Source organism: Arachis ipaensis, chromosome B1 (assembly GCF_059453495.1).
Source record: "Arachis ipaensis isolate K30076 ecotype BB chromosome B1, ASM5945349v1, whole genome shotgun sequence".
Lineage (NCBI taxonomy): Eukaryota > Viridiplantae > Streptophyta > Magnoliopsida > Fabales > Fabaceae > Arachis > Arachis ipaensis.
This window is the reverse complement of record NC_142436.1, coordinates 18,202,864-18,210,768: the sequence shown is the minus strand read 5'-3', so window position 1 is coordinate 18,210,768 and position 7,905 is coordinate 18,202,864. Positions and strand designations below refer to the sequence as shown.

At 33.9% G+C, this 7,905-nt stretch overlaps 1 non-coding gene across 1 annotated transcript; it reads left to right on the top strand.

Annotated features, from left to right (window-relative positions):
* The first annotated feature begins 422 nt into the window (after positions 1 to 422).
* Positions 423 to 530, top strand: LOC148575856 (small nucleolar RNA R71). The gene has a single exon (XR_015904419.1). It is a non-coding gene; the product is annotated as a small nucleolar RNA R71 (small nucleolar RNA).
* The last annotated feature ends 7,375 nt before the right edge of the window (positions 531 to 7,905 follow it).

The following is a 7,905-nucleotide window of genomic DNA, read 5'->3' as shown; positions in this document are numbered from 1 at the left end:
CATGATGAGTTATAGGTGTTTCCATAAGGTTCACCTAAGTAATTCACCTCTGCTATTGCAGGGTTCACAGGATCATAAGCTTCTTCTTCATAAGAAGCCTCTTGAGTACTATTGGATGCAGCTTGCATTCCATGCAGACTCTGAGAAATCATATTGACTTGCTGAGTCAATATTTTATTCTGAGCCAATATGGCATTCAGAGTATCAATTTCAAGAACTCCCTTCTTCATAGGCGTCCCATTATTCACAGGATTCCTTTCAGAAGTGTAATTGAACTGGTTATTTGCAACCATGTCAATGAGTTCTTGAGCTTCTGCAGGCGTTTTCTTCAGGTGAATGGATCCACCTGCAGAGGTATCCAATGACATCTTAGATAACTCAGACAGACCATCATAGAATATATCCAGGATGGTCCATTCTGAAAGCATGTCAGAAGGACACTTTTTGGTCAGTCCTTTGTATCTCTCCCAAGCTTCATAGAGGGATTCACCTTCTTTCTGTCTGAAGATTTGAACATCCACTCTAAGCTTGCTCAGCTTTTGAGGAGGAAAGAACTTGGCTAGGAAAGCCTTGACCAGCTTATCCCAAGAGTTCAGGCTATCCTTAGGTTGAGAGTCCAACCATACTCTAGCTCTGTCTCTTACAGCAAAAGGGAAAAGCATGAGCCTGTAGACTTCAGGATCTACTCCATTAGTCTTAACAGTATCACATATCTACAAGAATTCAGTTAAGAACTGAAAAGGATCTTCAGATGGAAGTCCATGAAACTTGCAGTTCTGCTGCATCAGAGAAACTAATTGAGGTTTCAGCTCAAAGTTGTTTGCTCCAATGGCAGGAATGGAGATGCTTCTTCCATGTAAATTGGAATTAGGTGCAGTAAAGTCACCAAGCATCCTCCTTGCATTATTATTATTTTCGGCTGCCATCTCCTCTTCCTGTTCGAAAATTTCTGAAAGGTTATCTCTGGATTGTTGTAATTTAGCTTCTCTTAGTTTTCTCTTCAGAGTCCTTTCAGGTTCTGGATCTGCTTCAACAAGAATATTCTTGTCCTTGCTCCTGCTCATATGACAAAGAAGAGGGCACAGAAAAATAATAGAGATCTTTTATACCACAGTATAGGGATCCCTTTGTGAGTGGAAGAAAAGAGGGGGACAAAGAATGTGATGTAAAGAAAGAAACACAACTGTGAGGAGGGCAGAGATGTGAGATGAGATGTTAGTGAATGAATAGATAAATAGAAGGAGATGAGAGAGAAGGAATTTTCGAAAATAAATTTTGAAAAAGAGTTAGTGATTTTTGAAAAAAGTTTTTGAAAAAGGTTAGTATTTTTTCGAAAAATTTTAAAATCAAAAATAAAAATAATTAGTTAATAAAAAAGAATTTTTTTTGAAAAAGAGGGAAGATATTTTCGAAAATTAGAGAGAGAGAGTTAGTTAGGTAGTTTTGAAAAAGTTAAGAAACAAACAAAAAGTTAGTTAGTTAGTTGAAACAAATTTTGAAAAGATAAGAAGTTAGGAAGTTAGAAAAGATATTTTGAAATCAAACTTTTGAAAAAGATAAGATAAGAAGATATTTTGAAAAGATATGATAGAAATTAGTTTTGAAAAAGATTTGATTTTTAAAATCACAATTAATGACTTGATTCACAAGAAATCACAAGATATGATTCTAGAACTCAAAGTTTGAATCTTTCTTAATAAGCAAGTAACAAACTTGAAATTTTTGAATCAAAAACATTAATTGTTATTGTTATTTTCGAAAATTTGATATAAAATTAAGAAAAAGATTTTTGAAAAATATTTTTGGAATTTTCAAAAATAACTAAGAAGTTTGAAAAAGATTTGATTTTTGAAAAAGATTTTGAAAAAGATGAGATTTTTAAATTGAAAATTTGATTTGACTCATAAAAACAACTAGATTTTTTTTAAAATTTTTGAAAAAGTCAACTCAAATTTTTTAATTTGATGAGAGAAAAAGGGAAAGATATTTTTTTTTTTGAATTTTTATGATGCAAGAGAAAAATTAAAAACATCATTTTCATGTTTTTCTCTTTTATTTTTTAATCAAAACAAGGGATGCATGCAAGAACACTATGAATGTCAAGATGAACACCAAGAACACTATGAAGATCATGATGAACATCAAGAACATATTTTTGAAAAAATTTTAATGCAAAGAAAACATGCAAGACACCAAACTTAGAATTCTTTAATGCTTAGACACTAAGAATTCCAGAATGCATATGATAAACATGAAAAGACACAAAACAAAAAATCATCAAGATCAAACAAGAAGACTTACCAAGAACAACTTGAAGATCATGAAGAACACTATGAATGCATGAATTTTCGAAAAATGCAAGATGCACATGCAATTGACACCAAACTTATGACATGACTCAAGACTCAAACAAGAAACACAAAAAATATTTTTGATTTTTATGATTTTCTAATTTTTTTTTTTGGATTTTTTCAAAAATTAATTGAAAAAGGAAAATAAGGATTCCAAAATTTTTAATATGAATTCCAGGAATCTTGCATTCTTAGTCTAAAGCTTCAGTCCAGGAATTAGATATGGCTCACTAGCCAGCCAAGCTTTCAATGAAAGCTCCAGTCCAAAACACTAGACATGGCCAATGGCCAGCCAAGCTTCAGCATGTAAATCAGGAACAGTAGTAGATGGATTAACAACAACTAACTTGCTCTTGATAACAAATTACAAGCCTCAGTCTAAATGAATTTAGACATGGCTTTTCAGCCAGCCAGGCTTCACATGCTTCATGAAACACTAGAATTCTTTCTTAAAAATTTTGAATAAAAATATATTTTTGAAAACAAAAGAAAAAAAAATTTTTTGAAAGATTTTTGAAAAATTTTTGAAAGCAAAACAAAAAGAAAATTACCTAATCTGAGCAACAGGATGAACCGTCAGTTGTCCAAACTCAAACAATCCCCGGCAACGGCGCCAAAAACTTGGTATGCGAAATTGCTACTCAGGTTGTGAATTGTTATTCGAAATTGATTTCCCGGCAATGGCACCAAAAACGGATGCACAGAACCATGGTCTAAACATATCTTCACAACTTCGCATAACTAACCAGCAAGTGCACTGGGTCGTCCAAGTAATACCTTACGTGAGTAAGGGTCGAATCCCACGGAGATTGTCGGTATGAAGCAAGCTATGGTCACCTTGTAAATCTCAGTCAGGCGGATATCAAATGGTTATAGAGTTTTCGAAAATAATATAATAAAATAGGGATAGAAATACTTATGTAATTCATCGGTGAGAATTTCAGATAAGCGAATGGAGATGCTTTCGTTCCTCTGAACCTCTGCTTTCCTGCTATCTTCATCTAATCAGTCTTACTCCTTTCCATGGCTGGCTTTATGTGATACATCACCATTGTCAATGGCTACTTTCGGTCTTCTCTCGGGAAAATGATCCAAATGCCCTGTCACGGCACGGCTAATCGTCTGGAGGCATCACCCTTGTCAATGTCTTCATCTTATCCTCTCAGTGAAAATGGTCAACGCACCCTGTCACGGCACGGCTATTCATCTGTCGGTTCTCGATCATGCTGGAATAGGATTTACTATCCTTTTGCGTCTGTCACTAACGCCCCGCAATCGCGAGTTTGGAGCTCGTCACAGTCATTCATTCATTGAATCCTACTCGGAATACCACAGACAAGGTTTAGACCTTCCGGATTCTCTTGAATGCCACCATCATTCTAGCTTACACCACGAAGATTCCGATTAAGAGATCTAAGAGATACTCATTTAATCAAAGGTAGAACGGAAGTGGTTGTCAGGCACGCGTTCATAGGGAATGATGATGATTGTCACGTTCATCACATTCAGATTGAAGTACGAATGAATATCTTAGAAGCAAAATAAGATGAATTGAATAGAAAACAGTAGTACTTTGCATTAATCTTTGAGGAACAGCAGAGCTCCACACCTTAATCTATGGAGTGTAGAAACTCTACCATTAAAAATACATAAGTGAAAGTCTAGGCATGGCCGAGAGGCCAGCCCTCAAATGTGATCTAAGATAGCATACAACTGATCAAAGATACCTAATACAATAGTAAAAGGTCCTATTTATAATAAACTAGCTACTAGGGTTTACAGAAGTAAGTAATTGATGCATAAATCCACTTCCGGGGCCCACTTGGTGTGTGCTTGGGCTGAGCTTTGAGTGTTGCACGTGTAGAGGTCCTTCTTGGAGTTGAACGCCAGCTTTTGTGCCAGTTTGGGCGTTCAACTCTGGTTTTGGATCCTTTTCTGGCGCTGGACGCCAGATTTGGGCAGAGAGCTGGCGTTGAACACCAGTTTGCGTCATCTAAACTTGGCCAAAGTATGGACTATTATATATTGATGGAAAGCCCTGGATGTCTACTTTCCAACGCAATTAGAAGCGCACTATTTTGAGTTTTGTAGCTCCAGAAAATCCATTTTGAGTGCAGGGAGGTCAGAATCCAACAGCATCAGCAGTCCTTCTTCAACCTCTGAATCTAATTTTTGCTCAAGTCCCTCAATTTCAGCCAGAAAATACCTGAAATCACAGAAAAGCACACAAACTCATAGTAAAGTCCAGAAATGTGAATTTAACATAAAAACTAAGGAAAATATCCCTAAAAGTAACTAGATCCTACTGAAAACATACTAAAAATAATGCCAAAAAGCGTATAAATTATCCGCTCATCACAGACGTTCTCCTCCAGCAATCAAGCAAGCTAAAAGAAACACCCCATGGCTCATACACTCATCTGCCGGTCCCAAAAACACATAACATATTTACTTAACCAATAAGCAACAAAAGCGGCTTCCTTAAGATCTGAATGAACAACAGGAGCAGGGACAAACTCACCATTTAGGAAATCACCAAAGAAATAACGAGACCAATTAGAGTAAGAATACTTAACAGTAATTTTCTTCTTCTTGGAATCTTTCTTGTCGCCAACCACCTCTTTTCCTTTCGAGGACCTACGAGTCTTTGGATGCTCATCCTTGGAGGAAGATTTCTTAACACGCCTACTCTTGGATAACTCTTTTGCATACCGTCCAGCATCACTTAAACTTGTTTGAAGATGTCTCGCAGGCTTAAGCATATTAGAATTCGGGCGAAGAAGAGTGAGATCCACACTGCCAAACACCGGCAGTTGAAGAAGAACCACAACATCTTTTAAAGTGGGTGAAAACTCACCCCAAGAAGTCAGAAAAGTATGAGTCTGAGAACACCACCTCTGTCAAAGTAAACTCATATCATATCCATTTTGTTGAACACCCAAGCCTGCCAAGAAGAAATCAATTAGTGCTTCTTCAATATATAGCAACAAAGTAAAGAAATGATAAGAATCAATTATGATGATGGATAGTAGAAAACAACCAACCAGCAGATGTGTGGATAGCCTCAGCAACACCAGCAATTTTTAATCTCCTCACAAAATCACCATCCTCCTCAAACAATACTGTGAATACCCACTTTTGCCAAACCTTATTCACGTGAGTAGCTGTCTCAGATTTAAAAGAAGTCCATGGAAATTCTTGGCGCTTCAACCGAGAACGAAGTAGAGCAGAACCCCACTTGATATGAAGGCTTCTAACAAATTCATCTAAAACTCTACAATCTGAAGAATCAAAGCCGGACTTTATAGTTTTATCCATACCTAATAGCGAGCCAGAGGAAGGAGGGTCCAAAAAGGTTTCTTAATTAAAGGAGGATCCACAAAAATAGCCCTCTTATATGATGGTTTAACCCAAGGTTGGGGGATAGATTCAGAAAACTCGATTGCATATTCTTGAGGAACATCGTCCATATCATCCATAGAAGAGCCGGTATCCAAACTATTACTAGAGTGCTCCGGGTCACTATCCACTATCGCAGCAAGTCTCACATGAGGCATGACAACAAGAAGAAATAATTCCTAAAAAAGGGGGAAAGAAGGAGAACAACAACAACAAAATAGAGTGAATATCAATATCACATGAATACTAAGGACAAAAATACTCAAAAAATAAAGAAGAATATCACAGACACTGAAGAAATTCTAAAAGTCAAAGAGCATCGCATGTCAAGAAAACAACCAAGGAGTTCTCAAATAAAACAAAAAAGCAAAGGTATGAAAATTATTCATTATATTCTTTACCTAATAAGGCCACTAACTCCTCATATCCTCACAATATCATATTTCATTTGGTGAAGTATATAAAAATATTACTAGACATTATATGTTTATAACTTTAAAAGAATACGAATATTTGAACACTAGTAATTTGCTCTTAAAAAAAATTTATAAACAAATTATTTATGAATTATGACTATACTATACAAAAAAAAAATCTCTTATTTTTAAATATCTATTTTATAGTTATAAATGAACATTGCTCATAATTTTTAATTCAATTTCTTTTATTTTGTTATGTCATTGGAAACATACACAAATGAGAACATGTACAAATGATGATATAACATCTAAAGTTGCAAAGAGAAAGATCTTTATCGGAGAATCCCTATAGCTAATTCCAAAATTAGCAATTCAATACACATGGGGCTGAAAGGTGTTACATGAGAACGAAGACAAAGAACATAACAACAAGGATTCAGAGTAACAAGAGTACGAATGATGATCAGAGTTCAGAATCACACGAATTCAGAGTATCAAAAGTTCAGACAAATACCAAAAATGTCAAATATACAATAGCAGATATTCAAGTGAGCAAAAAAAGAAGGAGCAAGGGTGAAGACAAAAGGAAGAAAAGAAGAAAAAGAGTCTTACCAAATAAGAAGAAAGAAAGTTGAATGTGGGAGTGTCCTTTGCCCTAAGAAAAATTTTCAATTATCGAAGAAGATAGAAGGTTTGGATGGTAGTGGTGATAATAATGATGGTACTGAAAAATATTGCCATGTAGAAGAATGCCCTAGCAGAGATAATGATGAACACGCTCTCCCTATGCATCCAGATGTTCTCTCTCTTTATGCCTCTTTCCAAATACAGGTACTCAAATTTAAAAATGCGTCCAATTAAAAGAATAAGAGTATTTTCCCCTTCTCATTTCCTTAAAATATATATATAAAATTATTATATTAAATTAAATCATCCCTCTTTCTTCATTTAAATAATAATAATAATAATAATAATAATAATAATAATAATAATAATAATATATTATTATTATTATTATTATTATTATTATTATTATTATTATTATTATTATTATTATTATGTACAGATACATACACTACTTTTAAAAATAAATACATACGTACATACAAATAAATTATGAATATATTTATTTATTAATCTTATTTATTTATTTATTTATTTTATTAATATTTTAAACATTTGCACAATAACATTCTTTTATTTATTTTTTTATAAGTATATAATCATATTCAAATTATACTGACATATTTATATTTGAATATCATTTACAAATACATATATTATTATAACAAAAAAAATGAATAAAAGAGGGGAAATTTATTCTTATAATAATGATATGCTAAAATATATATATATATATATTTAATTATTATAGCTATGTTGAGTACAAAAAAGTTCAATGCAGCTTGAGAGAATATTTTGTACCTTCAAAGACTACATAGGGATTTATGATTGTATACTAAAAATATAAACCTTTTTTATACATAAATAATTTTAAGAATGACCTACAAACATGGTCAAACAAGAGTCAAGTTCCTCCTAAAGGTATTGGGTAAAAAGGATGGAACCCAAAAGAACACCTTGAGGAGTTGAATTTCTCTTCACTGAGAACTAAATTGGTGAAAATGGATTGGTTGGATTTAGAATGTAAAGAGCGTCATCTAGTTGAAAGAAAACCGAACTAGATGTCCCTTCACTGATGTCATATGTCATGAGCTTTAGTTTAACGTGTGAGA